At 44.6% G+C, this 10225-nt stretch overlaps 1 non-coding gene across 1 annotated transcript; it reads left to right on the forward strand.

Annotated features, from left to right (window-relative positions):
- Positions 1-647: 647 nt before the first annotated feature.
- TRNAP-CGG (transfer RNA proline (anticodon CGG)) lies at positions 648-719 on the forward strand. Its single transcript has one exon. It is a non-coding gene; the product is annotated as a tRNA-Pro (tRNA).
- The last annotated feature ends 9506 nt before the right edge of the window (positions 720-10225 follow it).

Genomic DNA, 10225 nt, shown 5'->3' on the forward strand with positions numbered 1-10225 from the left:
ATACCATGGTTCCATTATCTGATTGATATCAATTGCCTGAGTGAAAAGCATCAAGTGAATTTTTCTTTTGCCAATCCATAAAAAAAGTATATACTTATGCATATTTAGTAAACTGTCAACCATTTGGTGGTATATTGGGTAAACTGTAGATTCCATTTTGTCTAAGTAACTTTGAGTGGCTTCAAAGAAGTCTCATTTTGACAAATAAAAAACAGTCAAAATGAAATTACAGGTTTTTCTCTTACCTTGCTTTTTTCTAAGAAACAATGAGTGGCTTAAAAGAATAGTCTCTTTTTGACAAACAAAAAGGTCAACAATTAATTGCAGGTTTTTGTTTTTTTCTTTCTTCTTGGTCTGTATGCTTAAGTTGCACACAGTATGAGACAAGTCTTAGGTTCCAGCTATTAGAAAAGTTAAAACTCTATAGGAACCCATAAATCTTGGCACTGAAATTTCCAAATATGCATACTTGGACCAAAAATTGACCTTAAGGAAACATTTTAGCTATGCTACAAATAATTTCTTTAAATAGTTATGGTATTTTTAAAATGTAACATCTTTTTTTCCAGCTTATTGCATTTTTTATTAAATAATTTGAGTTTTACTTTAAAAATGGTAAAATCTGAATGAGAAGACCTTAGGCAGATGGCTCGTTGGTCTAGGGGTATGATTCTCGCTTCGGGTGCGAGAGGTCCCGGGTTCAAATCCCGGACGAGCCCATCTCTTCATATCTGATAGTATTTAATAGCATTTTAAAATATTCACTAATGTATACAAATACTCACTAATGTATACAAACTGTTTTACTTACAATTTCATTAATATACATAAAAAGACATGCACAGTGGGCTCGTTGATTCTTGCTTAGGGTGCGAGAGATCCCCGGTACAAATCCCAGATGAGCCCATCTTTTAAAGGTATATACTTATGCATACTTAGTAAAATGTCAACCATTTGGTGGTATATTGGGTAAACTATAGATTCCATTTTGTCTAAGTAACCTTGAGTGGCTTAAAAGTCTAATTTTGACAAACAAAAAACTGTCAAAATGAAATTACAGGTTTTTCTCTTACCTTTCTTTTTTCTCAATAACCCTGAGTGGCTTAAAAGAATAGTATCATTATGACTAACAAAAAGATCAACAATAAATTGCAGGTGTTTATTTTGTCTTTCTTCTGGGTCTGCATGCTTGAGTTGCACACAGTATGTGACAAGTCTTAGGTTCCAACTATCAACAAAAGTCCAAACTCTATTGGGACCTCTAAATATTGGCACTGCACATTTCTAATATACATACTTGGATAACAAGTAACCTTAAGTTATTATTTTTGCAATGCTACATACACATTTTTTGTTTTAAGTTGTTATGTTATTTTTAAAATGTTTCATCTTCATTAAATGAAATTGTGTGTTTTCTCTAGTTATTTGAATTTTTTCTTAAATAATTAGAGTTTTACTTTAAAAATGTTAAAAACTGAACAAGAAATTATTTGGCTAGTGGCTTGTTGGTCAGGGTGTATGATTCTTGCTTCGGGTGCAAAAGGTCCCAGGTTCATATCCTGGATGAGCCTGTTTTCTCAGGTTCTTTAAAAGTGCTTAGTTCAATTATCTGATAGTATTTTAAAATACTAATGTATTCCAACAGTTTCACTTCCAATTTCATTAGTACAGATGTAGCCACCTTTATCTTGACTGTTTCTCCGCCGAGACGGGCGTTTAGTCACGCTAAGGCGATAGCTGAGTTTAATCACAGGCAGGCGCGTTGAGGCGATCTAGATACTCATCATGCATTACACATCTAACCACTGTGTGGCTAATGCTCCACTAATCCAGTACTTTCGATCGTACAGTATAGCGGCGGATTGATCTACAGCTCTGGCAATACTGTAGGCGTAAAGGGAGGCGGTGGAAAAAGTATGGAGTACTGTACTATATGTGTATGGAGACGCAACTACAGTAATTGTGTAAAAGGAAGAATGTACAGTACAATGTATAAACACCGTGCTTTTAAAATGTATGAGCGTCTGAGTTCGCTAATGCATAATGGGAATGGAGGACTGGCAGGAGGCGGAGGAAAACACCGTGCTTTACAAATGCGAGCGTCCGAGTCCTCTAAGGCATAAACCAACAGCAATGGGGCGGGGGCCGGGCGCTGTTTGCAGTACTTTCACACATGAAATTGGAAATCTCTCATGAGGCGTCGTGGGCTAGGGGTGAAGGCTCCCACCTCCCTCGCTGGGGAACCAGGGTTCGAAACCTGATGTGCTTTCTTTTTTTTTTTTTTTTTCTGTAATAATACACTGTATTATTTTATTTACATTGTAAGACAGTCAATGGAAGGATGCACACAGGTTTCACATAAATCAAAGTACATCTGCAGGAGCGATTCTTTACGCTAAATGCACCTAAACAGCGGGAATGAAATGAGTGTATTCTGACGCTACCAACTGAGCAAAACAGTACTGTAGATCTTCAGCGTTTGTGTATTGCACAGGACCTGAATTTCCTCCCTGTGCAGGCTCCCAGGGGGGAAGGGCGATGGGGGTAGGGGGGAGACGATGGAAAATACTGTGCCTTTGAAATGCAATTACATGAGCGTCCGAGTACACTACGGCATACTGTAAACCAACACCAATGGGAAGGAAGTGCCAACCTTATTTTTAATGTGTTCCCGTGACATTCACTTTAACATTTTTTTTTTCTCTCCAATACAGTACATCCAATGGAAGGATGCACACAGGTTTCCCCAAAATCAAAGTACATCTGCAGGAGCGGGGCGTTTGTGTATTGCACATGACCTGCATTCCCTCCCTGTCTACTGCATGATCTGTGCAGGCTCCCATGGGGGAAGGGCAACAAGCTGGCAGGAGGCGGAGGAAAACATCGTGCTTTACAAATGCGAGCGTCCGAGTCCTCTAAGGCATAAACCAACAGCAATGGGGCGGGGGGCGGGCGCTGTTTGCAGTACTTTCACACATGAAATTGGAAATCTCTCACGAGGCGTCGTGGGCTAGGGGTGAAGGCTCCCACCTCCCTCGCTGGGGGACCAGGGTTCAAGACCTGATGTGCTTTCTTTTTTTTTTTTTTCTGTAATAATACACTGTATTATTTTATTTACATTGTAAGACAGTCAATGGAAGGATGCACACAGGTTTCACATAAATCAAAGTACATCTGCAGGAGCGATTCTTTACGCTAAATGCACCTAAACAGCGGGAATGAAATGAGTGTATTCTGACGCTACCAACTGAGCAAAACAGTACTGTAGATCTTCAGTGTTTGTGTATTGCACAGGACCTGAATTTCCTCCCTGTGCAGGCTCCCAGGGGGGAAGGGCGATGGGGGTAGGGGGGAGACGATGGAAAATACTGTGCCTTTGAAATGCAATTACATGAGCGTCCGAGTACACTACGGCATACTGTAAACCAACACCAATGGGAAGGAAGTGCCAACCTTATTTTTAATGTGTTCCCGTGACATTCACTTTAACATTTTTTTTTTCTCTCCAATACAGTACATCCAATGGAAGGATGCACACAGGTTTCACATAAATCAAAGTACATCTGCAGGAGCGGGGCGTTTGTGTATTGCACATGACCTGCATTCCCTCCCTGTCTACTGCATGATCTGTGCAGGCTCCCATGGGGGAAGGGCAACAAGCTGGCAGGAGGCGGAGGAAAACACCGTGCTTTACAAATGCGAGCGTCCGAGTCCTCTAAGGCATAAACCAACAGCAATGGGGCGGGGGCCGGGCGCTGTTTGCAGTACTTTCACTCATGAAATTGGAAATCTCTCATGAGGCATCGTGGGCTAGGGGTGAAGGCTCCCACCTCCCTTGCTGGGGGACCAGGGTGCGAGACCTGATGTGCTTTCTTTTTTTTTTTTTTTTTTCTGTAATAATACACTGTATTATTTTATTTACATTGTAAGACAGTCAATGGAAGGATGCACACAGGTTTCACATAAATCAAAGTACATCTGCAGGAGCGATTCTTTACGCTAAATGCACCTAAACAGCGGGAATGAAATGAGTGTATTCTAACGCTACCAACTGAGCAAAACAGTACTGTAGATCTTCAGCGTTTGTGTATTGCACAGGACCTGAATTTCCTCCCTGTGCAGGCTCCCAGGGGGGAAGGGCGATGGGGGTAGGGGGGAGACGATGGAAAATACTGTGCCTTTGAAATGCAATTACATGAGCGTCCGAGTACACTACGGCATACTGTAAACCAACACCAATGGGAAGGAAGTGCCAACCTTATTTTTAATGTGTTCCCGTAACATTCACTTTAACATTTATTTTTTTCTCTCCAATACAGTACATCCAATGGAAGGATGCACACAGGTTTCACATAAATCAAAGTACATCTGCAGGAGCGGGGCGTTTGTGTATTGCACATGACCTGCATTCCCTCCCTGTCTACTGCATGATCTGTGCAGGCTCCCATGGGGGAAGGGCAACAAGCTGGCAGGAGGCGGAGTAAAACACCGTGCTTTACAAATGCGAGCGTCCGAGTCCTCTAAGGCATAAACCAACAGCAATGGGGCGGGGGCCAGGCGCTGTTTGCAGTACTTTCACACATGAAATTGAAAATCTCTCATGAGGCGTCGTGGGCTAGGGGTGAAGGCTCCCACCTCCCTCGCTGGGGGACCAGGGTTCGAGACCTGATGTGCTTTCATTTTTTTTTTTTTCTGTAATAATACACTGTATTATTTTATTTACATTGTAAGACAGTCAATGGAAGGATGCACACAGGTTTCACATAAATCAAAGTACATCTGCAGGAGCGATTCTTTACGCTAAATGCACCTAAACAGCGGGAATGAAATGAGTGTATTCTGACGCTACCAACTGAGCAAAACAGTACTGTAGATCTTCAGCGTTTGTGTATTGCACAGGACCTGAATTTCCTCCCTGTGCAGGCTCCCAGGGGGGAAGGGCGATGGGGGTAGGGGGGAGACGATGGAAAATACTGTGCCTTTGAAATGCAATTACATGAGCGTCCGAGTACACTACGGCATACTGTAAATCAACACCAATGGGAAGGAAGTGCCAACCTTATTTTTAATGTGTTCCCGTGACATTCACTTTAACATTTTTTTTTCTCTCCAATACAGTACATCCAATGGAAGGATGCACACAGGTTTCACATAAATCAAAGTACATCTGCAGGAGCGGGGCGTTTGTGTATTGCACATGACCTGCATTCCCTCCCTGTCTACTGCATGATCTGTGCAGGCTCCCATGGGGGAAGGGCAACAAGCTGGCAGGAGGCGGAGGAAAACACCGTGCTTTACAAATGCGAGCGTCTGAGTCCTCTAAGGCAGGCCTGGCCAACCTGTGGCTCTCCAGATGTTGTGAAACTACACATACCAGCATGCCCTGCCACAGTTTTAGCATGCCCTAATAGCAAAACTGCAGCAAAGCATGATGGGATTTGTAGTTTTACAACAGCTGGAGAGCCACAGGTTGGCCAGGCCTGCTCTAAGGCATAAACCAACAGCAATGGGGCGGGGGCCGGGCGCTGTTTGCAGTACTTTCACACATGAAATTGGAAATCTCTCATGAGGCGTCGTGGGCTAGGGGTGAAGGCTCCCACCTCCCTCGCTGGGGGACCAGGCTTCGAGACCTGATGTGCTTTTTTTTTTTTTTTTTCTGTAATAATACACTGTATTATTTTATTTACATTGTAAGACAGTCAATGGAAGGATGCACACAGGTTTCACATAAATCAAAGTACATCTGCAGGAGCGATTCTTTACGCTAAATGCACCTAAACAGCGGGAATGAAATGAGTGTATTCTGACGCTACCAACTGAGCAAAACAGTACTGTAGATCTTCAGCGTTTGTGTATTGCACAGGACCTGAATTTCCTCCCTGTGCAGGCTCCCAGGGGGGAAGGGCGATGGGGGTAGGGGGGAGACGATGGAAAATACTGTGCCTTTGAAATGCAATTACATGAGCGTCCGAGTACACTACGGCATACTGTAAACCAACACCAATGGGAAGGAAGTGCCAACCTTATTTTTAATGTGTTCCCGTGACATTCACTTTAACATTTTTTTTTTCTCTCCAATACAGTACATCCAATGGAAGGATGCACACAGGTTTCACATATAACATTTTTTTTTTCTCTCCAATACAGTACATCCAATGGAAGGATGCACACAGGTTTCACATAAATCAAAGTACATCTGCAGGAGCGGGGCGTTTGTGTATTGCACATGACCTGCATTCCCTCCCTGTCTACTGCATGATCTGTGCAGGCTCCCATGGGGGAAGGGCAACAAGCTGGCAGGAGGCGGAGGAAAACACCGTGCTTTACAAATGCGAGCGTCCGAGTCCTCTAAGGCATAAACCAACAGCAATGGGGCGGGGGCCGGGCGCTGTTTGCAGTACTTTCACACATGAAATTGGGAATCTCTCATGAGGCATCATGGGCTAGGGGTGAAGGCTCCCACCTCCCTTGCTGGGGGACCAGGGTTCGAGACCTGATGTGCTTTCTTTTTTTTTTTTTTTTTTCTGTAATAATACACTGTATTATTTTATTTACATTGTAAGACAGTCAATGGAAGGATGCACACAGGTTTCACATAAATCAAAGTACATCTGCAGGAGCGATTCTTTACGCTAAATGCACCTAAACAGCGGGAATGAAATGAGTGTATTCTGACGCTACCAACTGAGCAAAACAGTACTGTAGATCTTCAGCGTTTGTGTATTGCACAGGACCTGAATTTCCTCCCTGTGCAGGCTCCCAGGGGGGAAGGGCGATGGGGGTAGGGGGGAGACGATGGAAAATACTGTGCCTTTGAAATGCAATTACATGAGCGTCCGAGTACACTACGGCATACTGTAAACCAACACCAATGGGAAGGAAGTGCCAACCTTATTTTTAATGTGTTCCCGTGACATTCACTTTAACATTTTTTTTTTCTCTCCAATACAGTACATCCAATGGAAGGATGCACACAGGTTTCACATAAATCAAAGTACATCTGCAGGAGCGGGGCGTTTGTGTATTGCACATGACCTGCATTCCCTCCCTGTCTACTGCATGATCTGTGCAGGCTCCCATGGGGGAAGGGCAACAAGCTGGCAGGAGGCGGAGGAAAACACCGTGCTTTACAAATGCGAGCGTCTGAGTCCTCTAAGGCAGGCCTGGCCAACCTGTGGCTCTCCAGATGTTGTGAAACTACACATACCAGCATGCCCTGCCACAGTTTTAGCATGCCCTAATAGCAAAACTGCAGCAAAGCTTGATGGGATTTGTAGTTTTACAACAGCTGGAGAGCCACAGGTTGGCCAGGCCTGCTCTAAGGCATAAACCAACAGCAATGGGGCGGGGGCCGGGCGCTGTTTGCAGTACTTTCACACATGAAATTGGAAATCTCTCATGAGGCGTCGTGGGCTAGGGGTGAAGGCTCCCACCTCCCTCGCTGGGGGACCAGGCTTCGAGACCTGATGTGCTTTTTTTTTTTTTTTTTTCTGTAATAATACACTGTATTATTTTATTTACATTGTAAGACAGTAAATGGAAGGATGCACACAGGTTTCACATAAATCAAAGTACGTCTGCAGGAGCGATTCTTTACGCTAAATGCACCTAAACAGCGGGAATGAAATGAGTGTATTCTGACGCTACCAACTGAGCAAAACAGTACTGTAGATCTTCAGCGTTTGTGTATTGCACAGGACCTGAATTTCCTCCCTGTGCAGGCTCCCAGGGGGGAAGGGCGATGGGGGTAGGGGGGAGACGATGGAAAATACTGTGCCTTTGAAATGCAATTACATGAGCGTCCGAGTACACTACGGCATACTGTAAACCAACACCAATGGGAAGGAAGTGCCAACCTTATTTTTAATGTGTTCCCGTGACATTCACTTTAACATTTTTTTTTTCTCTCCAATACAGTACATCCAATGGAAGGATGCACACAGGTTTCACATAAATCAAAGTACATCTGCAGGAGCGGGGCGTTTGTGTATTGCACATGACCTGCATTCCCTCCCTGTCTACTGCATGATCTGTGCAGGCTCCCATGGGGGAAGGGCAACAAGCTGGCAGGAGGCGGAGGAAAACACCGTGCTTTACAAATGCGAGCATCCGAGTCCTCTAAGGCATAAACCAACAGCAATGGGGCGGGGGCCGGGCGCTGTTTGCAGTACTTTCACACATGAAATTGGAAATCTCTCATGAGGCATCGTGGGCTAGGGGTGAAGGCTCCCACCTCCCTTGCTGGGGGACCAGGGTTCGAGACCTGATGTGCTTTCTTTTTTTTTTTTTTTTTCTGTAATAATACACTGTATTATTTTATTTACATTGTAAGACAGTCAATGGAAGGATGCACACAGGTTTCACATAAATCAAAGTACATCTGCAGGAGCGATTCTTTACGCTAAATGCACCTAAACAGCGGGAATGAAATGAGTGTATTCTGACGCTACCAACTGAGCAAAACAGTACTGTAGATCTTCAGCGTTTGTGTATTGCACAGGACCTGAATTTCCTCCCTGTGCAGGCTCCCAGGGGGGAAGGGCGATGGGGGTAGGGGGGAGACGATGGAAAATACTGTGCCTTTGAAATGCAATTACATGAGCGTCCGAGTACACTACGGCATACTGTAAACCAACACCAATGGGAAGGAAGTGCCAACCTTATTTTTAATGTGTTCCCGTGACATTCACTTTAACATTTTTTTTTTTCTCTCCAATACAGTACATCCAATGGAAGGATGCACACAGGTTTCACATAAATCAAAGTACATCTGCAGGAGCGGGGCGTTTGTGTATTGCACATGACCTGCATTCCCTCCCTGTCTACTGCATGATCTGTGCAGGCTCCCATGGGGGAAGGGCAACAAGCTGGCAGGAGGCGGAGTAAAACACCGTGCTTTACAAATGCGAGCGTCCGAGTCCTCTGAGGCATAAACCAACAGCAATGGGGCGGGGGCCAGGCGCTGTTTGCAGTACTTTCACACATGAAATTGAAAATCTCTCATGAGGCGTCGTGGGCTAGGGGTGAAGGCTCCCACCTCCCTCGCTGGGGGACCAGGGTTCGAGACCTGATGTGCTTTCATTTTTTTTATTTTTCTGTAATAATACACTGTATTATTTTATTTACATTGTAAGACAGTCAATGGAAGGATGCACACAGGTTTCACATAAATCAAAGTACATCTGCAGGAGCGATTCTTTACGCTAAATGCACCTAAACAGCGGGAATGAAATGAGTGTATTCTGACGCTACCAACTGAGCAAAACAGTACTGTAGATCTTCAGCGTTTGTGTATTGCACAGGACCTGAATTTCCTCCCTGTGCAGGCTCCCAGGGGGGAAGGGCGATGGGGGTAGGGGGGAGACGATGGAAAATACTGTGCCTTTGAAATGCAATTACATGAGCGTCCGAGTACACTACGGCATACTGTAAACCAACACCAATGGGAAGGAAGTGCCAACCTTATTTTTAATGTGTTCCCGTGACATTCACTTTAACATTTTTTTTTTCTCTCCAATACAGTACATCCAATGGAAGGATGCACACAGGTTTCACATAAATCAAAGTACATCTGCAGGAGCGGGGCGTTTGTGTATTGCACATGACCTGCATTCCCTCCCTGTCTACTGCATGATCTGTGCAGGCTCCCATGGGGGAAGGGCAACAAGCTGGCAGGAGGCGGAGGAAAACACCGTGCTTTACAAATGCGAGCGTCCGAGTCCTCTGAGGCATAAACCAACAGCAATGGGGCGGGGGCCAGGCGCTGTTTGCAGTACTTTCACACATGAAATTGAAAATCTCTCATGAGGCGTCGTGGGCTAGGGGTGAAGGCTCCCACCTCCCTCGCTGGGGGACCAGGGTTCGAGACCTGATGTGCTTTCATTTTTTTTTTTTTTCTGTAATAATACACTGTATTATTTTATTTACATTGTAAGACAGTCAATGGAAGGATGCACACAGGTTTCACATAAATCAAAGTACATCTGCAGGAGCGATTCTTTACGCTAAATGCACCTAAACAGCGGGAATGAAATGAGTGTATTCTGACGCTACCAACTGAGCAAAACAGTACTGTAGATCTTCAGCGTTTGTGTATTGCACAGGACCTGAATTTCCTCCCTGTGCAGGCTCCCAGGGGGGAAGGGCGATGGGGGTAGGGGGGAGACGATGGAAAATACTGTGCCTTTGAAATGCAATTACATGAGCGTCCGAGTACACTACGGCA

The sequence above is a fragment of the Pseudophryne corroboree genome, chromosome 3 (assembly GCF_028390025.1).
Source record: "Pseudophryne corroboree isolate aPseCor3 chromosome 3, aPseCor3.hap2, whole genome shotgun sequence".
In the NCBI taxonomy this organism is placed as follows: Eukaryota; Metazoa; Chordata; class Amphibia; order Anura; family Myobatrachidae; genus Pseudophryne; species Pseudophryne corroboree.